Source organism: Rana temporaria, chromosome 10 (assembly GCF_905171775.1).
Source record: "Rana temporaria chromosome 10, aRanTem1.1, whole genome shotgun sequence".
NCBI lineage: Eukaryota > Metazoa > Chordata > Amphibia > Anura > Ranidae > Rana > Rana temporaria.
In genome coordinates, this window is record NC_053498.1 from 30,336,047 (window position 1) to 30,363,093 (window position 27,047).

At 42.0% G+C, this 27,047-nt stretch overlaps 1 protein-coding gene across 4 annotated transcripts in view; it reads right to left on the reverse strand.

Moving 5' to 3' along the window:
- The window catches only part of SYT3 (synaptotagmin 3), a 344,959-nt gene extending 318,485 nt beyond the window's left edge, over positions 1 to 26,474 (reverse strand). For 3 of the 4 annotated variants that reach the window (XM_040327478.1, XM_040327474.1, XM_040327477.1), the window contains exon 1: positions 26,095 to 26,474. The gene's annotated coding sequence lies outside the window, so the exon portion shown is untranslated. Of the gene's footprint in view, positions 1 to 25,871; positions 25,923 to 26,094 lie in introns of those variants that run through there. The other variant, XM_040327476.1, reaches the window with a different exon arrangement.
- Positions 26,475 to 27,047: the final 573 nt, after the last annotated feature.

The window sequence follows — 27,047 nt, forward strand, 5'->3', positions numbered from 1 at the left end:
TATATATATATATATTTTGGGGATATTTATTATAGCAAAAAGTAAAAATATTCCTTTTTCTTTCAAAATTGTCGCTCTTTTTTTGTTTATAGCGCAAAAAAATAAAACTGCAGAGGTGATCAAATACCACCAAATGAAAGCTCTATTTGTGGGGAAAAAATATCAAAATTTCATATGGGTACAGTGTTGCATGACCGCACAATTGTCATTCAGTACTGAAAGCTGAAAAATGGCCTGGGTAGGAAGGGGGTGAAAATGCCCAGTATTGAAGTGGTTAAATAAAAAAAATAAAAATGTTTTATCTCTAATACAGAAATTGTCCTTTAACTGCTAGGGATCCATGTGACAGACAGCGGTAATGATGAGGAGCTACAGACTGTTGTAAAATCACAGGCCCAGCGTGAGTGCTTAGAAATCAGCGTCTGCTTCACAATGTGCACAAATGTGAAAAGGTTAGCAGATACCTCCCATTGTCTCCTATTGTACGGTACATACATGAGCCGTGCTGCCTGATCTCGCTCTGTGTTAACTATGTATTGAATTCCTAAACCCGCTTCCATACATAATACACTCTGTTCAAGAACAAAGCTTGCTGTGGTTGATGAAGTCAATTGGCAATAGATGGGAAATGTTCAGAATGTAGCCTTGTTCATAGAGATACCTGCCTATGGTTGACCAATATGCTGGACTTTAGAGACAATATATATTGAAAAGGTTTATATCCATGTTTTTGATAATATATAATAATTTTGATAATTTATCAATGAATGGAACCAAGGAACGGTGCTCAGAGGTGGGTAGGGGGTGGAACCAAGGAATGGTGCTCGGAGGTGGGTAGGGGGTGGAACCAAAGAATGGTGCTCGGAGGTGGGTAGGGGGTGGAACCAAGGAATGGTGCTCGGAGGTGGGTAGTGGGTGGACACAACAGGTGACTCGAAAGTATTAAGTTCCTGCACCTATTCTCTGAGAAAAAAAGCCCTGAGTTTATCTAATGGATAGGCTTACTGCAGTAGCAGCCCAACAGCTAGTGGTTCTCACCAAAATATTGCTACTAAACAGTAGCATAGCTTCCTACTATGGAAGGGACTGCTATGACCATCTGTACTGGCATGCACAAATCAATCCAAGTGTTTTCTCTCAGACTGGGTAAAGATGATTTCTGTTTGGTTGTAATTGCATATCAGCATAATTCTAAGCTAAGCGTTCCTTAACCTTTTTTGGCCCTTAACCACTTGACATTTGATGGCGGGCGGAATGCTCTATTGTTCTGACAGGACGTCATATGACGTTCTGTCTTTTAAAGCCTCTAGGGCGCGCGCACACCCGTCGCGTCACTGGGAACACAGTGCGCGTGCCCGGCGGCCGCGATGGCCGCCTGGCACCCGCGATTGCCCAGTAACTGTGCAGGGACGTGGAGCTCAGTGTGTAAACACAGAGCTCCACGTCCTGTCAGGGAGAGAGGAGACCGATCTGTGTCTCTTGTACATAGGGACACAGATCGGTCACCTCCCCCAGTCACCCCCCTCCCCCCACAGTTAGAACACACCCAGGATACACATTTACCCCTTCCCCTCCCGCTAGTGGTTAACCCCTTCCCTGCCACTCACATTTATACAGTAATCAATGCATATTTATAGCACTGTTCACTGTATAAATGTGAATGGTCCCAAGAATGTGTCAAAAGTGTCCGATGTGTCCGCTATAATGTCGCAGTCCCGGAAAAAAACGCAGATCGCCGCCATTACTAGTAAAAAAAAAATTAAAAAAAATCATTATGTCCCCTATTTTGTAGGCAATATAACTTTTGCGCAAACCAGGTTATTGCGATTTTTTTTTTAACCAATAATATGTAGAAGAATACGTATCGGCCTAAACTGAGAAAAAATCATTTTTTTAAAAAAATGGGATATTTATTATAGCAAAAAGTAAAAAAATATTGTGTTTTTTTTTTTCAAAATGTACGCTCTTTTTTTGTTTATAGCCCAAAAAAAAACGCACAGGCGACCAAATACCACTAAAAGAAAGTTCCATTTGTGGGGAAAAAAATGACGTCAATTTTGTTTGGGAGCCACGTCGCATGACTGCGCAATTGTCAGTTAAAGGGACACAGTGCCGGAAGCTAAAATCTTGTCTGGGCAGGAAGGGGGTGTATGTGCACAGTAGGCAAGTGGTTAAAGAAGGGTGGTGTACTTTTTTAAGAGCAAAAAAGATCATTGAGTCGTGCCATTGCCTATACTATTTGGCATTAACCATTAAAAATCCAGGCACTATTAGATAGAAGACTAGTTAGCACAGGATTGCTGGCCTAACTAACCCAGTTCATGTTGTCCCCTACAGAAGCACATTTCACCAAATGCTCTTCCTAACTCAGCCTTTCTCAACTATTTTACCCCAGAGGATTCCTTCAAAAAAATGTAGGTCCCAGGGAACTTCAGCTAAAATTAAGTCATCGGATCTCCATGGAAACAATGCCCCTAAATTGGTGTTCAGGGAAGACTGTCAGGCCTTGTACACACGATCAGTCTAAACCGATGAAAACGGACTGAAGGACCGTTTCATTGGTCCGAACCGACCGTGTGTGGGCCCCATCGGTCAGTTATCCTTCGGTCCAAAAAAATAGAACTTGCTTTAAAATTGAACCGATGGATGCCTGACCGATAGGTCAAAACCGACGGTTCGTATGCAAAAGCATCGGTTAAAAACCCGCGCATGCTCAGAATCAAGTCGACGCATGCTTGGAAGCATTGAACTTAATTTTTCTCAGCATGTCGTTGTGTTTTACGTCACCGCGTTGGACTCGATCGTTTTTTTAACTGATGGTGTGTAGGCACATCAGACCATCAGTCAGCTTCATCGGTTAACCAATGAAACGATCCTTCAGTCCGTTGTCATCGGATGGACTGATCGTGTGTACAGGGCTTTACACTTATAGTGATTGTCAGAATGCCACCATTTTTAACAGTAAAAAAAAGATCTTCGTTGTCATGCCACTGGCTCTGTCAAGTGATATTAAACCCAGAACAATTCAGAGACCATTAGATGACAGGTCAATTGGCCATAGCTAAAGGAACCCCAGTTTAGAATTGCTGGTCTAAATAGACCAGTTAATTTTGTCCATTAAAAAAAGGACATTTCACTCGCTGGACTGCCTTTCTCAACTTTATCTCAGAGCAGAGAAACCTTTAACTACTTGCCGACCAACCGCCGTCATTCTACGGCGGCAGGCCGGCTCTCCTGGGCGAGAGCCCGTAGCTATACGGCGGCTCTTTGAGCGGCCACTAGGGGCGCGTGCCTCCCGCTCGCCCCCGACTTCCGTGCGTGTGCCCGGCGGGCTCGATCGCCGCCGGGCACCCGCGATTGCTCGTTACAGAGCGGGGACCGGGAGCTGTGTGTGTAAACACACAGCTCCCGGTCCTGTCAGGGGGGGAAATGCTGATCTTCTGTTCATACAATGTATGAACAGAAGATCAGTGTTTCCCCTAGTGAGGCCCCCCCCCCCCCCCACAGTATGAACACACCCAGGGACATACTTAACCCCTTCCCCGCCCCCTAGTGTTAACCCCTTCACTGCCAGTGGCATTTTTATAGTAATCCAATGCATTTTTATAGCACTGATCGCTATAAAAATGCCAATGGTCCCAAAAATGTGTCAAAAGTGTCCGAAGTGTCCGCCATAATGTCGCAGTACCGAAAAAAAAATCACTGATCACCGCCATTACTAGTAAAAAAATATAATAATAAAAATGCCATAAAAATACCCCCTATTTTGTAAACGCTATAACTTTTGCGCAAACCAATCAATAAACGCTTATTGCAATTTTTTTTTACGAAAAATATGTAGAAGAATACGTATCGTCCTAAACTGAGGGAATTTTTTTTTTTTTTAGATATTTTTGGGGGATATTTATTACAGCAAAAAGTAAAAAATATTCATTTTTTTCAAAATTGTCGCTCTATTTTTGTGTATAGCGCAAAAAATAAAAACCGCAGAGGTGATCAAATACCACCAAAAAAAATCTCTATTTGTGGGAAAAAAAGGACGCCAATTTTGTTTGGGAGCCACGTCGCACGACCGCGCAATTGTCAGTTAAAGCGGCGCAGTCCCGAATCGCAAAAAGTGCTCTGGTCTTTGGGCAGCAATATGGTCCGGGGGTTAAGTGGTTAAAAAAAGTCAGGTCACAGGGAACTCAAGCTAAAAGTAAGTCATCGTGGAGAAGAGATGCTTGAGAGGAGAAAGGATAGTAATATACAAATGCCTCAATCAGGGGAGGGCTGGCAGGGGGGGGGGGGCAGGGTGGAAATCTCCCCCCGGGCTGGTGACACTATGCACAGCCACCGGCCGCCACTACCAAATTCTGTTTTTGCAAAGCAGGAATATGCCTGCTGGAGCTCTGTTAACACAGGTCACGGCCGCTGCTCACCTCCCACTGTGCAGCCGTGCCTGTGTCAGCTCCGAGGAAGATGGCTGCAGAGCTGAGCTATGTCTCGTCTCACACATAGCTCAGCCTTAGCGCACACCAGTGCTGACATCTCCTTCTCTCTCTGCACAGACACAAGGAGAGATAGAGCTCATCTTCTCCTCCTCCCTCTGAGTCTGCCCTGCCCACACTCCCCGGGCATGTGTGGGCACTGGACAGGAAGTTTGAACGCAAAAAAGCATCAGACAGCCTGCCTGTGCCTCAGCCTCCATCCTGGTAAGCTCACCCTCTCTAGTCTCTCCTGCCTCCCAGTGTATAAAAAGGGGGTCTCTGAGGACTTTGTTAAAGGGGAGGAGGCAGGCTTTGGTGAGCAGAGACCCTCTTTACACAATAGTCCACAGCATGCACCCTTAAATCAAGTTTCCCAGAACACCCCTTACATCAGATCTGATGTATATGGGGTCTGTGTGGACTCTGATATAAGGGGAGGCTCTGTGCGGACTCTGATGTAAGGGGGGCCTCTGTGTGGACTCTGATGTAAGGGGGGCCTCTGTGCGGACTCTTGTGATCCTCGATCCATCACTTTTCCACGCTCTGTGGGCCACTTGACTGGACTTGCCCCCCAGGCCTAAGGCTGCCAGCCCTCCCCTGGCCTCAATGGTGTGTCAGCGAGAAGAATGCCACACTGGTGGTCAGTGAAGGATACCTCCCCCAAAATGCCACCATTTTTAACAGTTAAAAAGATCACTGTTGTCCAGCTGATGGCTTTATCAGGTAGCAATCAACCCAGAACAACCCAGGCACCATGGAGGTTTAATTTTTATAAATGTAAAGTTATGCACCTGGGGGCTAGGAATATACATGCAGCATACAAACTAGGGGGGGAGTACAACTGGGAGAATCAATGAGGAAATGCGTTTATTCTCTCTTGAGAAGAGGAGATAGGGGGGGGATATGATCAACATGTATAAATACATAAGTGTTCCATATAGTGAACTCAGTGTAGTTATTCACTCGAAGGTCATTACAGAGGACACGAGATTAAATCTCCAAATACAGAAATGCTTCTTCACAGTACACATGATCGGAAATTCCGACAAGAAAAATGTGTTTTTTTTTCAGACGGAATGTTGGATCAAACTTGTGTTACATACACGCGGTCACACAAAATTCAGACCGCCAAGAACGTGGTGACGTACAACAAGCCGAGAAAAATTAAGTTCAATGATTCAGAGCATGCGTCAAATTGATTCCAAGCATGCATGTTTTTTTGCGCGTAAACATTACATACAGACGATCAGAATTTCCGACAAGAACTTTTCCAGTCGGAAAAATTGAGAACCAGCTCTTAAATTTTTGCTGGCGGAAATTCCGACAGAAAAAGTCAGATGGAGCATACATACGGTCGGAATTTACGACCAAAAGCCCACATCGGACTTTTCTTGTTGGAATTTACGATCGTGTGTACGTGGCATTAAAGCCAAGTAAATTGCTTTAAAAAAAGACCTGGATTATTTTCTAAATGTACATAATATAACTGGATACTGTCATTAATAGGTGGGACTAAATGGACGTGTCTCTTTTTTAACCAGACTAACAATGTAACTACACAGTATGTAACCATGAGATGAAAGTTAATCATCCACAGCTCAAGAACTCCTAGCTACCTTTTGAGGAACCCTAGGCTTTCATAGAACCCTGGTTGAGGATGGCTGGTCTAACTAAACCTCATTTTATCCCCTTATTAGGACATTACTGTTAATGCCAAGGAGGCGTTACAATGATTCAACCTTGCAGTTTGACAACACTGTACAGTAGATGCATGATAACTTTGTTTGCCCATCTTAAATGTCTGAACTGCATTTTTAAGTGGTTGCACAGAATATCTTTTTATCTTTTTATTTTTTTGAAAGAGGACGAGGCAGAGTCACAGAGCACAGTGTGTCACTATGAATCATTCACTCTGCATCTCAAATGCTGTGACTGATTGCAAATTGAATGCAGATATAACTATAGGGGATTGTAATAAGTACAGCACTCAGAAGAAGATAAGCATATGCAGCATAGAAAGAGACAGTCCAATGTGTCTGTATGCTTGGTCTGCACTGAAATAAAGACCTGAAAACCTTGCAATTACTCCAATCACTCTCAGTTCAAAACTCACATCTAACGATTCGGATTCTACTTCCTCTATTTCCCCCTTACCTTCCTCTTTGAAGGCTGAGTCCTTTTTTGAAAAAGGAAATTTTCTTACTCATGATACCTTTTGTCTTAGATATACCGATTTTGAGGTTACATTCCTGGATTTTGAATATATTAAACATTCTCTACTCATAGCCGAATCTCCTTCTCTGTGGTACAGGACTAAAACTCCCTGTGAAAAACTATGTGCCGACACTAGTCCCCAGAAACACTTGATCTCAAAAATATATTCCCTTTTATTTCTAGATGTTGACCCTAAAAATGATATGGCTACCAAACATTGGGAGAGAGAACTTGACTTGGACCTCTCTCCTATGGAATGGGAAAAGATTGTTACATACATACATAAGGGTTCGCTGAATGTCTTGACACAAGAAAATGTCTATAAATTATACTCTAGATCAGTGGTCCTCAACCTTTCTAGTGCCGTGACCCCTTGATAAAATTCCCCAAGTTGCGGAGACCCCCAACGGTAAAAAAAAATTTGTAGCGTGGGTTGTCAGCATCCAAGGCAAGTAATTTGTGCCCCTAAACCATGGACATTTATCGCTCCCTTCCACTCGTATAGTATTAAAACCCCTTATGATACATTTGAGGATGTACCTCTCTTTCTTTGTTCTCCTTTTTTTCCCCCCATCCCTCTCTCTAGCCTTCTGTCTTTCGCTCCCTTTTTCTTTTTTCCTTCCCCTCTTTTCTCTCCCTTCCATGTAAGTCTCTATTTCTATTCCTTCTATTATTTCATGGTGGGGTTAATAGGATTAGTGGCAGTGCTGGTGGGAGTTCTGATCAGTCAACTTAGGTGCTCTTAATCAAGGTCATCTGCTGATCTGAGAACTATAGTGGGGACTTTTAATGGCAAATATAATCACAGGTAGTGTTACTCTGCATTCACGGTGTCTCATACATTGTGGTGTCTCGAAGCAGTGACACCTATGCTGAAATCAGGAGATAGGGTCTCCTCCAGCCTCTCCCACATCAGCTGACTTCTAGTCTCTGCCCCCAGCCATGCCGTGAACTGAATGGGCGGCTGCAGGCTCCAGGAACAGCCCGGGAGTTGGTGACCCCCTGGCAAATCATCATTTGACCCCCAAGGGGGTCCCAACCCCCAGGTTGAGAACCACTGCTCTAGATGGTATAGAACACCCCACATAATTAATACATTTGACCCTTCATCCCCACCGATGCAAAACCTCTATTGGGACTTTTTTACACATTTGGTGGGAATGCCCACACATACATTTTGGAGAGAAGTTCATCGTATCATTCCAATCACCACTACTTTTGTCCCAGACTTTACCGCTGCTCAATACCTATTGCACCACACATCATTGTCCCATTCTGTTTATAAAAATGGGATTGTTATGCACCTAATTAATGCAGCTAAATTATGCATCCTGACACACTGGAAAGATGCCTCCCCCTTCCATTTCAGAATGGATTCATAGGATTAATAGAATTGCTGAAATGGAAGACTTGATCCAACAACCAAGAGACACTCCAAAAAAAATCCATGAAAAATGGGCTTGCTGGCTCCATTTTACCAATTCTACAGAATTATCTCAACTTGATATTAATACCTTCCTAAAAATGTTGTTACTGTCAATTAAACAGGTATATTTATATGATAACTATCGTATAAATCTTCTCTCTTAATCCTCTTCCCCCCTCTTCCCTTGGTTTGTGATTTTTACTTTCTGTTGGAGATTCCTGGATTATATTTCACTCTTTGATGTATATTGTTTGATATTTGATAGCGTATTCTGACACTGATCTGTTGATCTTTACTCTTATGTCTCAATTGTATTCTATATTCTTTACACAATGTTGTCATTTATTTGTCAAATTGTTATCTGGATGTTACGATACTTAATTGCTTACTTGTTTTGTTACTTATTTTGAAATACCAATAAATATTTTGAACAGAAAACCTTGCAATTTATTAAACTTGGGTAGAATGGCAAAAAATGGATTAGAATGGAAAATAGTATAAGTAAAACAGCACTACACAAAAACGTATGGATACCACGAAAGTATAGAGTGTTGGATGTAGACATGCACAAACTAACAAAGAATGTTTTCAAAGTCTGGGATCTAATACACAAACAGAATAAATGGATTTATAATTCACCTTTAATTTCACTTACGGAAACTAATTTTTTTATACCAGGGAAAGGGACACGGTTTGGAAATAAGATGGGGGCTGCACAAATAAAGGACATTATAGAACAGTGAAAGAAAAAAACATTTTTGGAGATAAAAAAAAAAAAATAGGTGGGATACAATAATTTTCTCTGCACTGTTCGCTTCAATATATTAATTAAATGGCCCGATTCATTTTTTTTTTTTTAAACCACGTCAGACTCAACCACAGCAAGAGACTTGCTCATGATTTTATTTATTCATAAATATTGTCTCTACTTCAGTTTCGCATCATTTGTGGTCATCTATACTGTTTTTTATATTTATCTTTTTACTTCATTTTATTTATTTAAAATAATGGTTTGTTCCTTCCTTTCTATTTCTCCATTATTTTCCCAAAATATTCCTCCGATGTTTTAAAGTCTTTCCACTGTCTCCATTTTTTATTATGTTTATTGAGTTGGCTCACATCGCAGCTACATAGATATTCCATCCTGTTGTAGTTTCCAACTCTTTCAAACCATTCTTTTATGTCAGGTTTTTTTTTTATTTAGCCAATTTTTTGGTATTAGTCCTTTTGCAGCATTTATTAATGGTGGGATTAATGTTTTCCTGTATCTTGTATTTGATTCTTTTGGTTTATGGAACACACAAGCTTGTATGCTATTAAGCTATCTTTTCTCCAGTTATTACTTCCACAAGTTCCCGAATTTCCTGCCAATATTCCTTTATCTTTGGACAGTCCCACCATATATGTGTAGTTGTTCCAATCTGTCCACATTCTCTCCAACACAGTGGGGTTTTATCTTTATTAAATTTATGGATCACTTCGGGTGTCCTATGCCATCTTGAAATACATTTATAGTTCATTTCAATTGTATTCATCTCAGTTGCGGTGTTATGTACGGATGATATTATTCTTTCAACTTGTTGGTCCTCGAATTCCTTGCCTATTTCTTTTTCCCATTTCACTATGAAATAAGGTTTTCCTTATTCTGATTCTGTCAGAATTTGATATACTCTTGATATCACGTGTTTTACTGGGGTTTGCGTAGAGCACAACCTCTCTAAGGGGGTTAATTTATTTTCATCTCTTAAAGGTATAGGTATTGAATTTATAAGGAAGATGTTTTAGTTGTATATATTCCCAGTGGTTGATATCCCACCTATTTTTTTATTTTATCTCCAAGAATGTTTTTTTCTTTCACTGTTCTATAAGGTCCTTTATTTGTGCAGCCCCCATCTTATTTCCAAATCGTGTCCTTTTCCCCGGTATAAAAAAAATTGTTCCCGTAAGTGAAATTAAAGGTGAATTATAAATCCATTTATTCTGTTTGAGTATTAGATCCCAGACTTTGAAAACATTCTTTGTTAGTTCGTGCGTGTCTACATCCAACACTCTATACTTTCGTGGTATCCATACGTTTTTGTGTAGTGCAGTTTTACTTATACTATTTTCCATTCTAATAATTTTTTTTTTCATTCTCTTTGTGCTTGTTTCGCCATTCTACCATTCGTGCAATGATCGTAGCCTTATAATATCTCTTTATATCCGGTGCTGCTAATCCTCTGTGTTTTTTTCCTCTTGTTCATGTTGCAAAGTTTACTCTTGCTTTTTTGTTTTTCCATATATATTTTATCAGCATTGTTTTAATAGTCTTAAAGAAACTCTGTGGGATATCTATGGGTAACATTTGGAATTTATAATGTTATCTTTGGGGGGGTAACCATCTTAAAAGCATTTATCCTTCCTAACCATGACAGTGCTCTTATTGCATTTTTTTTTAGATCTGTTTTTATCTCGTTTAGCAGAGGGATACAGTTGGCAAGATACAGGCCATCTACTGTAGATGTCAATTTAACCCCCAGATATGTTAGCTCTCCTCTCACCCACGTATATGAATATTGTTTTTGCAACGCAAGTTCTTCTTTTTTCTCCAGTCCTATATTTAGGATTTCTGTTTTTATGGGATTTATTCTGAAGTTCAAAAGTTCTCCGTACTTTTTTATTTCCTTAGCTTTATTTGGCAAGGTCACCCTTGGGTTAGTTATATACATTAAAATATCATCGGCGTATGCCGCTATCCTATGTTTTTCTTCGCCTACTCTCGCCCCCTCTATTTTTGGATTATTTCGAAGAGTTGCCAAAAAAGGTTCCAGCGTTAGTACATATAGAAGTGGCGAGAGCGGGCACCCTTGTCTGGTCCAATTATACATTTCAAAGGGAGATGACAGTTTACTATTAACCTTGACCATTGCCATTGGTCAACTGTACAGATTTTGTATCCAATGTCTAATTTTAGGTCCCATTCCCAGATGTTGAAGCGTATCCATCATAAATCCCCAGTCTACCCTGTCAAATGCTTTCTCAGCGTCTATTGACAGGAGTAGAACTGGGGATTTTACTCTCTTGTTTTCCTGCAGTAGTAGTATAGTTTTTAAGCTGTTATCTCTACCTTCTCTTCCGGGTATATACCTGGTCTTGTCTGGGTTAACCCAATCTGGCATTAGGTCCTTTAGTCGGGTGGCTAGAATTTTTGCAAATAGTTTTGTATCAACATTTAGTAATGCTATAGGCCTATAACTAGAACATAATGTCTTATCTTTCCCAGGTTTTGGTATTATGGTGATGTGGGCCATTAAAGATTTGTATCGCATTTCTTCTTCTTCCCCTATTTGGTTAAAGTAATCACATAGCCTCGGGGTCAATTGGCTCTGGAATTTTTTATAATATTTGATGGTGAACCCATCTGGTCCAGGGCATTTCCCAGTGGGTGTTTCTTTTAATGATTCTTTTAATTTCTTCCTGTGTAATCCCTGCTTCCAAAGCGGTCAGGCGTTTTGTGTATTTTTGGCAGTTAAGTACTCTTGTGTTTTTTCCTTCCTCTTCTCCTTCCCCTTATATGTATCTTCCTTTCTAATTGCATATAATGCACTATAATATGTTTGGAATTCTGTTGCAATATCAACTGTTTTATTCACCATTTCTCCTCTTCCATTCTGTATCTTCTCTATATAATTTAGTGACTTATTACGCCTTAACATTTTTGCGAGATGTTTTCCAGGCTTGTTTCCTCCTGTATTATCTTGGCTACAATAATTTTCTCTTGGCTTCAATATATTAATTAAATGGCCCGATTCATTAACTGCAATAGCACATAAACAATGCAAAAGTTGACTCATCTGAAATATTTTCACTTAAAGTGCAACTAAACCCAAGATCTAAATTTTTATATATGGCAGCTCTCCAATTCTTAGATGTGGTGGCTCCAATCCTTTTTCTCCTTTGATTTTAATCTGGTGATTCTGTCAGGAACACATTTTCTATCTTAGGATAGCAATGCTCACTCACTGGACTGTATCTTATGCAGCCCAAGGATGACACAATCTTATTTTCTTCCACCACTGACTGATGTTGATGGGGGCAGGGGTGGACTGACAACTCATGGGGCCCCCGGGCAATAGGAGATTATGGGGCCCCTGGGCAATAGGAGATTATGGGGCCCCCAGGCAATAGATTATGGGGCCACACAGTATACACACACACATACAGTATGCATACACAGTATACACACATACAGTATGCATACACAGTATACACACATACAGTATGCATACACAGTATACACACACACACACATACAGTATGCATACACAGTATACACACACAGAATACACATACACACAATGAAAAGGTACTGGAGAGGCCAGGCAGCTATTATCTTGGGATTTTTAGACCAAAAGGATGTCGGTAAGGGACATTTCAGGAAAAGAAGTAAAAAAAACACAGATTTTTACATACTGTCCCTGCTTTTACTGAGGCTGGCAACCCTGATGGGGCCACCTAGTGGCACGGGGCCCTCGGGCAGTGCCCAAATGGTCAGTCCGCCCCTAGATGGGGGAAAGCCTTCCGGTAGGCGCAACACACCTAATTCTGCTAACAGCTATGGCTGATGGCAGTAATGGAATGTAAAAAATAAGCCTGTCCATACATGGATAAAATCTCTGCCAGTCCCTGCTGACCTGGCCGAATTTCAAACCATGTATAGCCGGGTTAAGAGGTGCAGTCTAGGTTAGGAAGTGTGTTAGGACTACTAAATACCCTCCCCACTCCTCATGTCTCTAAAGCCTCGTACACACGATCCAATTTTATGGCCATAATTGTCTGAGCCTAGATATTCCATGTTTTTGTATGTCTGATGGATGTGTTGTGTCGGATAATCCGACCGTGTGTATGATCCATCAGACAATTGCTTCATGCTCACCAACTGGCAATAAATCTGTTATGTCGGTTTATACAATCGTGTGTACACAAATCCGTCCAACTAAAAACCAAAGTACAAACAGATAAGGATATGAGGTATTAGGATTATAAATAATAAGACCGCTCCTCTAAGGCCTTGTACACACGGCCAGACATGTCCGATGAAAATGTTCCGCGGACCGTTTTCATCGGACATGTCTGCTGGGAGGTTTAGGTCTGATGTGTGTACACACCATCAGACCAAAATCCCCGTGGACAGAGAACGCGGTGACGTATACAACACCGACGTTCTCTGACGCAGAAGTTCAGTGCTTCCACGCATGCGTCAAATCAATTTGACGCATGCGCGGGATTTCGGGCCGCTGGTTATACGTCATAACCAGCGGACATGTCCGATGAGTCATACTAACCATCGGACATGTCCAGCGGACAAGTTTCTTAGCATGCTAAGAAACTTTTGTCCGCTGGAAACCTGTCCGCAATGAGGAGTTTTTCAGGAGGTATAGCGCTAAAAATATCGCCCGGGCCTTTCACACTGAGGCGATGCGCTGGCAGGAGAGAAAAAAATCTCCTCTTTGGAGCGGTGAGGCCTTGTACACACGGTCGGACATGTCCGCGGAAACTGGTCCGCGGACCAGTTTCAGCGGACAAGTTCGGTCGTGTGTACAAGGCCTCACCGCTCCAAAGAGGAGATTTTTTTCTCTCCTGCCAGCGCATCGCCTCAGTGTGAAAGGCCCGGGCGATATTTTTAACGCTATACCTCCTGAAAAACTCCTCATTGTGAAAATGGCCTTAATGTGCAATCATTAAGTTGCTTTTAGTAACATGCCTGAGGGATGCCCCTAACCTGCATGTGAAGTGATGCATCTTTTTAATGTATACAATCTACTACAGCAAAACTCGATTTATAAAATATATATATATATATATATTTTGCCAGTAAAGGAGAGTAGATGGCTGCTTCCTCTATCAATACCATACCCTTATCCTAGATATAGATGGTAAAGATGGTAAAGAAAGGGCCTACAAAAAAAAAGCATGAGGTTTCACCTAAAATACATACTAGACCAGTGTTTCTCAACCAGGGTTGCTAGGGGTTCCTTGAGCAATTTCGGCCTCTCAGATAAGTTCCCACTGACAACACTGATCCTTTTAGCTACCCATAGGGGGGTAATTATTCCCAATGACCACAAGTGTAAGGAGCATTCTTCCCACTGACCATCACATTAATGTATCAGGGGTTGTAGATTTAGTCATTTTTAGCAGGGGTTCCCTGAGACCAGAAAGTTATTTCAAGGGTTCCTCCATGTTGAAAAGGTTGAGAAAAACTGTACTAGACCCCTATCCTTGATGAGGATCTGGTACGGATGTCAAGGGGGACCCCCCACAAGTCTACGTATATTATACCCTTCAAATGGCAAAACATCTTGCAGTTATGTATTCACAAAAAAAAAAAACATTTTAGTGACTTTGGCTTCTGTAATCTTCTGCACCACAATACTCAGATTAGAAAAGCTAAGGGCAGCAGGGCCATCTTTAGCTCAGGGCAAATGGGGGATCTGCCCTGGCCCCAATCTTTGTTGGGGGGCCTGTGCTATCCATGAATTGGGGCCTTTGATGACGGCTTTGCAGAGTGCACAGAGGACACGGGAGGCTGTATTCCCACGCTAGCCAGCAGAGAGGGGGCTGGGCCAGGAGCTCCACTGATGCTCTTACCCCGCCCCATGTAGCCTGTATGCTCAGAACAGAGCGGCTGTAGTGAGAGCAGTGATCGGAGTGGGAGCGTCAGTGGAGCTCCTGGCCCCGCCCCCTCTATACTGGCTGGGGAATACAGAGGTCTAGGGGCAGGACAGGAGCTCTACTGATGCTCTTACCCCGCCCCATGTAGCCTGTATGCTCAGGGTGGAGCAGTTGTAGTGAGCACAGAGAGTGGAAGCACCGCCCACAGACCTCTGAATTTATGCAATGAGCTTGGCTGGCCAGGTATGTCCTTACACCCATAAAATGCCTGACTGCAGAAACCCTGAGCTGTGTTATTCAACTGTAAAGCTGTGCAATGCTGAAAGTTCTCTGACCATCACCTGTAGTATGTCTGCAGTCTCTGATGGTCTCCTGTAGTATGTCTGCTGTCTCCGATTGTCTCCTGTATCATGTCTGCAGTCTTTAATTGTCTCCTGTAGCATGTACAAATCTCTGATTGTCTCCTGTAGCATGTCCGTAGTCTCTTATTGTCTCCTGTAGCATGTTCGTAGTCTCTTATTGTCTCCTGTAGCATGTTCGTAGTCTCTTATTGTCTCCTGTAGCATGTTCGTAGTCTCCGATTGTCTCCTGTAGCATGTGCGTAGTCTCTGAACCTCTCAAGCAGTATGTCTGCACTCTCTGACCCTCTCCTGTAGTATGTGTTTTAATGTGCCGCTTTACTTGCTCAATTATTTGTGATTGCTTCACTGCTCAGTGAGTGGTAATGATGTGCATTAACCTGTAGCAGCCAATCAGCAACCAGTAGTGATCTGATTTAATCTCTAGCAACCAATCAGCAAGTGGTAATGATGTGCTGTAACCCCCTAGCAACCAATCAGCAAGTGGTAATGATGTGCTGTAACCCCCTAGCAACCAATCAGTGAGCGCTAATAATGTGCAGTAACCTCTAGCAACCAATTGGCAAGCATAAATGATATGTTGTAACCTCTAGCAACCAGCCAGTAACCTCTGGCAAACAATTGCAATCGTTGCATGATCTGTAAACTGATTTTGAGTCTACCTGCTATTTTTTCTATGTCTCAGAATGAAGGAGGGGGGGGGGAAGGCAAGAAAATTAGAAAATGTTTGCCCAGAGCCCAATCAAAATTATAGACGGCCCTGAAGGGCAGCATTAGGAGTTAGGTGAGAAGTAAACCAATGCTGCTCCTTCACTATTTCGGCAAGTGGGGGGGGGGGGGGACAAAACTTTTGCATAGCTGCAGCAGAGAAATACCATGTCACCATCCTAGCTGTACAGATCTGTGTAAATCTCAGGACTGGATGGACGGAAATTCAAATCCTTTGGCAGATAAAACAGCTCTTATACAGAATTTGCACATCAACTGTGTTCTTCTATTTGCCTGGAGTCTTTATCTCTAATAATAATACTTTATAGACGATTTAGATGGGAAAGGGGGAATCTGAGTTGATTTACACCTGCACAAAATTGCATGTCACTTTAAAATTCTATGTCTATATAAAATATGGTTATATGTGGTTTAAAAAACTGAGCAAAAATGTATATAAAAAAAAAAACCTTCACCAATCTTAAACTTTTTTTCCCCACAAATAGAGCTTTCTTTTGGTGGTATTTGATCACCTCTGTGGTTTTTATTTTTTGCGCTATAAACAAAAATAGAGCGACGATTTTAAAAAAAATGCAATATTTTTTACTTTTTGCTATAATAAATATCCCCCAAATATATATATAAAAAAAAAATTCTCCTCAGTTTAGGGCGATACGTATTCCTCTACCTATTTTTGGTAAAAAAAATCGCAATAAGCGTTTATCGGTTGTATTGCGCAAAATTTATAGCGTTTACAAATAGGGGATAGTTTTATTGCATTTTTATAAAAAAAATATGTTTTACTACTAATGGCGGCGATCATCGATTTTTTTCGTGACTGCGACATTATGGCGGACACTTCGGACAATTTGGACACATTTTTGGGACCATTGTCATTTTCACAGCAAAAAATGCATTTAAAATGCATTGTTTATTGTGAAAATGACAGTTGCAGTTTGGGAGTTAATCACAGGGGGCGCTGTTGGGGTTATGTGTTCCCTGAAGTGTGTTTACAACTGTATGGGGGTGTGGCTGTAGGTGTGACGTCACAGATTGTGTATCCCTATAAAAGGGATGACACGATCGATGACGGAGCCACAGTGAAGAACGGGGAAGCCGTTGTTTACACACGGCTCTCCCCGTTCTACAGCTCCGGGGACTGATCGCGGGACTCCAGCGGCGATCGGGTCCGCGAGTCCCGCAGTCACGGTCACACCCGCGACCCCACGGCTGGGCTTTAAGGACAACGTACCTATACATTGATGTGCCCAGCCGTGCCATTCTGCTGACGTATATTAGCGTGAAGGGGTCCTTAAGTGGTTAGAATGATCGTGTGTGGGCTTCACATCGTTTGTCGGCTTTTGAAAAACATCAAAAAAAAATTCGAACATGCTGCATTTTTTCATGTTGTTTTTTAAAATGTCGTTTTTCGTGTTGTAAAAAAAAAATGATCGTGTGTGGGCAAAAACGACGTTTTAAACCCGCGCATGCCCAGAAGCGAGTTATGAGACGGGAGCGCTCGTTCTGGTAAAACTACCGCTCTTAATGGAGTAAGCACATTCATCACGCTGTAACAGACAAAAAAGAACGAATCGTCTTTTACTAACAAGGAATCAGCTAAAAGCATCCCAACAGCGAATAGAACTTCCCCTTTAGAGTGCCGTCGTACGTGGTGTACGTCACCGAGCTTTGTTCATCATTTTTCAAAAACGATGGTGTGTGGGCAACATCGTTTTTAATGATGAAGTTGGAAAAACGTCATTTTTTGGACATGCTGAAAAATGTCTTTTTTTTTCATGCCGAAAAACGATCGTGTGTACGCGGCATTACACTACATTTTGGTCACATAGAATGAATATGGACTATGAATACCAATGTGTGCATTTCCATTATGTAGATAGTATATGTTCTCCTTTGATGCTTGTTAAATATCGAAACATAAATGTGCCTGAGAGCCGGCAAGTCACAAGGCTCCGTCTGTTTCCCCATTTAATAAGCACCGCAGGAATATTACACAGACCACAATGGTAACAATTTTCAGCTGAACTGTATATTACAGTAGAGTATTCCACTACAGGCACATACAGTGCCTTGAAAAAGTATTCATACCCCTTGGAATTTTCCACATTTTGTCATGTTACAACCAAAAACATAAATGTATTTTATTGGGGTTTTATGTGACAGATCAACACAAAGTGACACATAATTGTGAAGTGGAAGGAAAATGATAAATGGTTTTCAATTTTTTTTTAAATATGTGAAAAGTGTGGCGCACATTTGTATTCAGCCCCCCTGAGTTAATACTTTGTAGAACCGCCTTTCACTGCAATTACAGCTGCAGGTCTTTTTGGGTATGTCTCTACCAGCTTTGCACATCTAGATCAGAGATACTCAAACTACGGCCCTCCAGCTGTTGCGGAACTACAAATCCCATGAGGCATTGTAAAACTCTGACATTCACAGACATGACTAGGCATGATGGGAATTGTAGTTCCTGAACACCTGGAGGGCCGTAGTTTGAGGAACCCTGATCTAGAGATTGACATTTTTGCCTATTCTTCTTTGCAAAATAGCTCAAGCACTTTCAGATCGGATGGAGAGTGTCTGAACAGCAATTTTCAAGTTTTACCACAGATTCTCAACTGGATTTAGTTCTGGACTTTGAATGGGCCATTCTAACACATCAATTTGCCTTGATCTAAAACAATTGCATTGTAGCTCTGGCTGTATGTTCAGGGTCATTGTCCTGCTGGAAGGTGAACCTGCGCTCCAGTCTCAAGTCTTTTGCTGAATCTAACAGGTTTTCATCTGAGATTGTCCTGTATTTGGCTCCATCCATCGTCCCATCAACTCTGACCAACTTCCCTGTCCCTGTTGAAGAAAATCATCCTCATAACATGATGCTGCCACCACCACGTTTCACGGTGGGGATGGTGTGCTCAGGGTGATGTGCAGTGTAAGTTTTCCACCACACAGTGTTTTTCTTTTAGGCCAAAAAGTAAAATTTTTGTCTAATCTGACCAGAGTACCTTCTTCCACGTGTTTGCTGTGTCCCCCACATGGCTTCTCACAAACTGCAAACTTCTTCTTATGGCTTTCCTCCAACAATGGCTTTCTTCTTGCCACTCTTCCATAAAGGGCAGATTTGTGGAGTGAATGACTAATAGTTGTCCTGTGGACAGATTCTCCCACCTGAGCTGTGGATCTCTGCAGCTCCTCCAGAGTTACCATGGGCCTCTTGGCAGCTTCTCTGATTAATGCTCTCCTTGCCAGGCCGTTTAAGTGGATGGCCATGTCTTGGTAAGTTTGCAGTTGTGCCATACTCTTTCCATTATCAGATGATGGACTGAACAGTGCTCTGTTAGATGTTCAAAGCTTGGGATATTTTTTTCATAACCTAACCCTGCTATAAACCTCTCCACAACTTTATCCCTGACCTGTCTGGTGTGCTCCTTGGCTTTTAATGCATGCTCCTTGGCTTTCATAATGCTGTTTTTTTCACCAAGGTTCTCCGACAATCCTCTGAGGGCTTCACAGAACAGCTGTATTTATACTAAGATTAAATTACACACACAGGTGGACTCTGTTTACTAATTAGATAATATCTGAAGGTAATTGGTTCCACTAGATTTTAGTCAAATGTAATAGAGTAAAGGGAGCTGAATACAAATACACACCACACTTTTCACATATTACAAAAAAAAACTGAAAACCATTTATCATGTATCTTCCACTTTGCAATTATGTGTCACATTGTATTGGTTTATCACTTAAAATTCCAATAGGGTACATTTACGTTTTTTGTTGTAACGTAACAAAATGTGGAAAATGACTAGGGGTATGAATACTTTTTCAAGGCACTGTAAAAAAAAGACACATTAATTAATGCAGCTCTGTATTAACATATCATTTAATGCATTTGTAATGCATGCAGTGTAAGTACCTGAATTCAACTTTGTATCAACCTTTTACAGTCATTCTACAGCACAGCTCAGAATGGAAGAGGGAGAAACAGCACAAGGAGCCAATCAGTTTTGATGCACTTCAGGGAGCATGCTGATAGGAGTAAATGGACTCCACTGTCTGTTTACATCCGGCTACCTGCAATCCACTCTGAGGCCTCGTACACACGACTGTTTTCCTCGACAGAATCCATCAAGAAACTTGGTGGCAGAGCTTTTTTGCCAAAGAAAACGGTCGTGTGTATGTTTTTCTTCGAGAAAACTGTCGAGGAACTCGACGAGAAAAAAAGAGAACAAGTTCTCCTTTTCCTCGACGGGAGTCTCAACTTCCTTGTGGTGTTCCTCGTCGGGCTGGTTTACGACGAGAAACACAATGGTGTGTATGCTTAGAAACCCGCGCATGCTCAGAATAAAGTATGAGACAGGAGCGCACCTTCGGTAAAAGTAGCGTTTGTAACAGACTGAAAAGTGCAAATCGTCTCTCACCAAACTTTTACTTAACACGCAGTAACATGAGATTAGCAAAAGCAGCTTCCCCTGCCGTCATATGTGTTGTACGTCACCGCGTTTTAGAACGAGGAGATTTTGTCTTGACAGTGTGTACGCAAAGAAAGCTTGTCAAGTTTCTCGACAAGCCTGACCAGGAACTCGTCGAGGAAAACGATGTTTCATTTACGACGAGTTCCTCGGTCGTGTGTACGAGGCCTAAGAAACAGAAAAGGACAGAATCTGCTTCAATACTTTTTAGTCAGGCCTGATTGAACCCAGAGGTAGCCAGTTCTAAATGGACACAAGTTAGTTGACACCCACCTGTCCATAGGGACAAATGGACCTTCGGATACAGTTTTTCTGAAAAACTGACAGACGGACCCGATTGGAATGCCTGTCTAGAAGTGGCCTTACTTTTCAGTCATGGTGGGGGAGAGGAGAAGACCTGTAGATGATACTATACGGCAGGAAAGAAAAAGTGTGTATTTTTTCCAGTCAGACAGGGCTCTTCTGAGCGGTAAAGCTGTATAAATCTCCGAATTGGAGGGTCAAATAAAACAGCTCCCAGATTTGCATCCCATATCCATCTATCCATTTATTCATCTCCCCTTTCTCCATATATCCCTCTATCTACCTATCTAATCTATCCCCCTTTCTCTCCATATCTATCTATGTATCCATCCATTCATCTATCCCACTCACTCTATCCACCTATCATACTTCCTACAACAATATTGATCTCCCTTTACGCTCAATCTCTATCCATCTTCCCCTTTTTCCCCTTTATATCTATTATTCTATCTACCTCTCTAATCCATCCCCCTTTTCTCTCCATATGTATCTACCCCTGTCATCTATCTCCCTTTCCCTCAATATCTATTTATCTCCCTTTCTCTCTGTATCTATCTCTCGATCTCCCCCTCTGTCTTTCTCTCCATTCCCATTTCTCTCTATCCCTCCATCTGTCTACCTATGTAATCAATCCCTCTTTCTCTCCAAATATATCTTCCTATCCCCCCTTATCTATCCATGTGGTCTATCCATCCATGTGGTCTATCCATCCATGTGGTCTATCCATCCATGTGGTCTATCCATCCATGTGGTCTATCCATCCATGTGGTCTATCCATCCATGTGGTCTATCCATCCATGTGGTCTATCCATCCATGTGGTCTATCCATCCATGTGGTCTATCCATCCATGTGGTCCATCCATCCATGTGGTCTATCCATCCAAGTGGTCTATCCATCCAAGTTGTCTTTACCAATCCAAGTGGTCTATCCATCCATGCCTTCAAACTACGGCCCTCCAGTTGTTCAGGAACTACAATTCCCATCATGCCTAGTCATGTCTGTGAATGTCAGTGTGTTACAATGCCTCATGGGATGTGTAGATCTACAACAGCTGGAGGGCAGTAGTTTGAGGATCCCTGATCTATGTGGTCTATCCATCCAAGTGGTCTAACCATCCATCTGGTCTAACTATCTAGTCTATCTATTTATCTCCCTTTCTCTCTCTCCACATGACTTGTCTCTCTATATCTATCACTATCTACCTATTCCCATCTACCTTTCCCCATCAACCTTTCCCCATCAACCTTTCCCCATCAACCTTTCCCCATCAACCTTTCCCCATCAACCTTTCCCCATCAACCTTTCCCCATCAACCTTTCCCCATCAACCTTTCCCCATCAACCTATCCCCATCAACCTATCCCCATCAACCTATCCCCATCAACCTATCCCCATCAACCTATCCCCATCAACCTATCCCCATCAACCTATCCCCATCAACCTATCCCCATCAACCTATCCCCATCTATCTCTCTCTCCTGTCATTCTAGTCTGTATTCACATCAAGTACTCATACAAGTTTATCTTATCAAAGATTAACCTTCTACCTGTAATCTCCAAAAAGTAATAATGATGTCATACATGGTCATAGCAATATGTTTACACTTTTCCTGCACTGAAAAGAAGACTTGCCTACCCCTTTCTCCATCTTTTTTTGTATTTTTGGTACTCACTACTTGCTAACTCTCTCGTTATACTTTGATCACAAACCTGCGTAGCCTATTGCCTTCTATTCTGGTATTAAAAGCATAAAAACAATCATATAAAGCGGCTGCTATAAACAATCATCATGCAACATGCTCAACAAACACATTAAGACTCTCTTGATTACTTGTACTGCTGTGTCGTCTATTGCTATAATTGGTTAACGACAGCAAATGTATCAGAGAGACTTAGAACAAAAGCATAAAACAGAGCATCTCTTTTTATATATAATAAAAAAAAGTAATCTCATTTTTACAGAAAGGACATGGAAAACCGGCGAGAAATCTCTAGACAAAAGATGTATCATGTGAAATAAAAGGATCACAGTGTGACAAACAAAAGACACATCTGTCAAAATATTCCGCAAATAATTCTTTTGGTGTGATCAGTATTTCGGAAAAGCTAAAGAAAAGAAACTCATTTGAATTAACACAAGGTATTAAGAATTAAGCATCAGATACTGAGACTTAGCATTAAACAAAACAATTAAACAAAACAAAAAACTGTGCATTATATATATATATATATATATATATATATATATATATATATATATACACACACACAAATATATATATATATATACACACACACACACACACACAATATATATATATAAACACACACATACACTATATATATATATATATATATATATATATATATATATATACACACACACACATATACACACAAACTATATATATATATATATACACACACACACAAACTATGTATATATATATACACACATACACACACACACACAAACTATATATATATATATATATATATATTATATATATACATACACACACACGTTTATATATACACACACGCACACACCACACATATACATGTTAAAATATTGACATATCCTACATTCAAGTTGAAATATTGACACATCCTGTTGACAATATTAACTGTAGTCTTTTAAAGGATATACTCAAAGTAAGTAACTTCAAATTCCAGCACAATCAACATTAACTTACGGCAAGATAAGTGGTGCAGAATATATAGCTGATGCCATATATATTTGTCAATTTAGAAAATGCTGAACTAGCAAGCAAAAAAAATAAAAATGGTCCTTCCTATTGGCTTCTAGATACAAAATTGCAAGCAATCAAAAACACTGAAGGGCTAAGTCTGCATGAGAAAATCGCTACAGGTTGCTGGTCTAAGCAAGCAAACTCAATAGGCACTGAATGGCAAAATGCTACAGGTGGATATCCTCTAATCTAGATAGGCAATGTTCCAAACCCAAGCTTGAAAGCTGCTCTAGAATCCTGCAGTGTATTGGGCTATGCTGCAAGTCTAGCCTGGAGAGTGAGATGAATTTCAGCACCATGGACAGCTCACTAAAGCCATAGGCAGATCTGCATGAAAGCAACCATTACATTCCACTTATAAAGGCTACAGAAGGCATTAGCAGAAGAATTGGCATGTAACTCTTCCTGTACTTCATGGGGCAACCTTAACAGATGGCATTCAGGCTGCAATCACTGCACCAAGACAGGAAATACTTCTACTGGCATTACAGTAGAAGGAAGACCACAGACCTTAGGCTATGCATGAACAGTTGTCAATCCCAAAAGCCAATGCATATGCATGCAAAATACCACTAACCCAGTGCTCCAAAATCTGTTACATCTCATACATTGGGCATGCCATACAACTGTTGCAATAGGTATACACTTACATAACATAAATTGCATTGCCATATACAGTATGCACAATAGTATTAATAAGGGTATACAGCATATTACCACATTAGAAGATACAATAAGAATGGAATATTAAATTGGTAAAGCAACATATGATCTGTAAAGAACTGATGACCATGTTCATGTGTATTTGCTGATCTTGACCAATGTAATAAAAATATTGAAAGAGGAAACCAATAGACTTATCGCATTCCAGCATGGCAAAACATCTATTTGCTAGGGTTCCACAATGGCAACACATGGGGAAGCCAACAGTTTATTTAATACGTCCAGGCAGCAATTAGCAAGTCAATAGTGCCATAACCTTACCTGCTCTGTTGAGCATATTCAGACTAAATGCAACCCCCCCTCCTCTTTCAGCACTGACACTATGGTCAGCCTTGTGCTATGGTATCATATGCTATTATGCAGTGTCATATGAAGCAGGCACAGGAAATTCTTGCCAGCAGGAGACTAGGGCAACAGGCTCTAAAAATTTAGGTCACATCTTTACAGATGAGCTATGCCTCCATACAACAGGCAAGCGCTCCCTTGCAGCATTGGATCATTAAATGGGGGATAGACTGTAGGTGGTCTTCTCATCAAGAGTAGTAATGCTGCATGGATTCCCCTTCTCCCATCTGCAAGGACTCCCCACCTCCATCAATAGATAGTAAGATGCTACTGGAAATTGCCTTGGCCTGGCCACCTAGCCTTGATGGTACCCTGCAACCCTCAGATCCCCATATGCTATGAGGGATGGGAAAATTAATTCTCTAACCAGCTCCTGCACCTTAAGGCAGCCTGGAGTAAGGAGCGATCCGACAATTGTGTAGCTGCATCTGCAGCTGGGATGGCAGCTCCTGGTGCAGATGGACGGTACACTGAAAGCCCGAGACCCCCATATACTAGAGGAGGGGAGAAGGGGGACACCCTAACCAGCTGCTGCACCCGAAGGTAGCCCGGATTCTGGAGCCTACAGAGAGACCCGACAATTGTGTAGCTGCCTTTGCAGCTGGGATGGCAGCTCCTGCTGTACAGAAGGATGGTACCCTAAAAGCCTGAGACCCCCATATACTAGAGGAAGGGAGAGGAGGGCACCCTAACCAGCTCCTGCTGTACAGATGGATGGTACCCTGTAAGCCTGAGACCCCCATACACTAGAGGAAGGGAGAGGGGGACACCCTAACCAGCTCCTGCACTATACAGAGAGACCCGACAATTGAGTAGCTGCCTTTGCAGCTGGGATGGCAGCTCCTGCTGTACAGATGGATGGTACCCTGTAAACCTGAGACCCCCAGGAGAAGAGAGGGGGACACCCTAACCAGCTCCTGCACTGTACAGAGACCCGACAATTGGGTAGCTGCCTTTGCAGCTGGGATGGCAGCTCCTGCTGTACAGATAGATGGTACCCTGTAAGCCTGAGACCCCCATACACTAGAGGAAGGGAGAGGGGGGCACCCTAACCAGCTCCTTCTGTACAGAGAGACCCGACAATTGTGTAGCTGCCTTTGCAGCTGGGATGGCAGCTCCTGCTGTACAGATGGATGGTACCCTGTAAGCCTGAGACCCCCAGGAGGAGAGAGGGGACCCCCTAACCAGCTCCTGCACCTGAAGGCAGCCTGGATTAAGGAACCTACCAAGCGACCCGACAATTGTGTAGCTGCCTCTGCAGCTGGGATGCCAGCTCCTTGTACACATCGGTTACTGTCTATGGGTTGCTGCTTTATTTTAGCAAATCCTAATTAAATTAGACCAGTGTTGGCACAACATATAATTGCTAATCTACAAAAACCATTGATTAAAAAAACAAACAAAAAAAAAAATCTTACTTCTTGCTCCATCTATTAGGATTGTTGGGCACAAGACTATGCCATTCTCTCTAATTACAGCCTATGCCTCCTTGTTAAACCCCCTACAGCAAGCATCTGATAGAAAAGGAGGGAGGGGGGTAAGATATCTGCCCCACCCCTGCATAGAACTGAATCCCCCTATCCCACATAGACATGGTCAAGCATAACACATCCCATCGGTTGCTTGCAGTAAGCCCCTTACCTGCCAGTGCTTCCATTCTTTCAACGAGGCAGGCTGGACTCGAGCAGATCTGGAGGAAGAAAAAAAAAGCATTCCCCTTCCTGTTACAATTCGCCTAGTCACAGCCCTTCCATATCAGTGTCCCTCCCTCCTTGTCATAGTTGCAGATCCAGTGTGAGTTTCTGGGTCACCAGCCCTGAGATCCAGGTCCAGGATAGATGGGTTTGCTCCTTCCTAGGCTTGGCTTAGAAGATCCTGTGCAGATCTGCTCCTCTCTTTGTGATTCTCCCCCCTCCTCCTTTTTTCTCCTCTGTGTGTGTCTCTGGCTCTTCTCGCTTTCCTGCCTCTCATTACTACTGCATGCTGAGAAACAGACAAGCTGGCTGTCCTGGAATTCACTTTCCTTTCTCTGTGCTGTGCTGCAGATAGGTGGCAGCCAGGATCCTTCCGACTCTGCAAGCAAATACTCAGACATAACCCAGGAGGCAGCAGCAGCACCTGCTCAGCTGATCTCTTCAATAGCCATGAGAAAATCCTCAGTGTTAGCATTGGGGGTCTGCAAAGAATGTGACATGTACAGTATGGGGTGTGCAAAGGATAAGGCCCCTGCACACTATCAGAATATCGCTTTCAAAGCGATCTTACGATAATCTGATCGTTAGCACACAGTACAAAATTCTCCAAAAACACCAACACAAACATTTTCCTTGTACGAAATCAGATCATACGGTTTTTATTAGGGTTGTCCCGATACCACTTTTTTAGGACTGAGTACAAGTACCGATCCTTATTTTCAAGTACTCGCCGATACCGAATACCGATACTTTTTTTTAAATGTGTCCCCAAATGCAGCCATGTCCCCCCACAAATGCAGCCATGTCCCCCCCATATATGCAGCCATGTCCCCCCATATATGCAGCCATGTCCCCCCCCATATCCAGCCATGTCCCCCCCATATCCAGCCATGTCCCCCC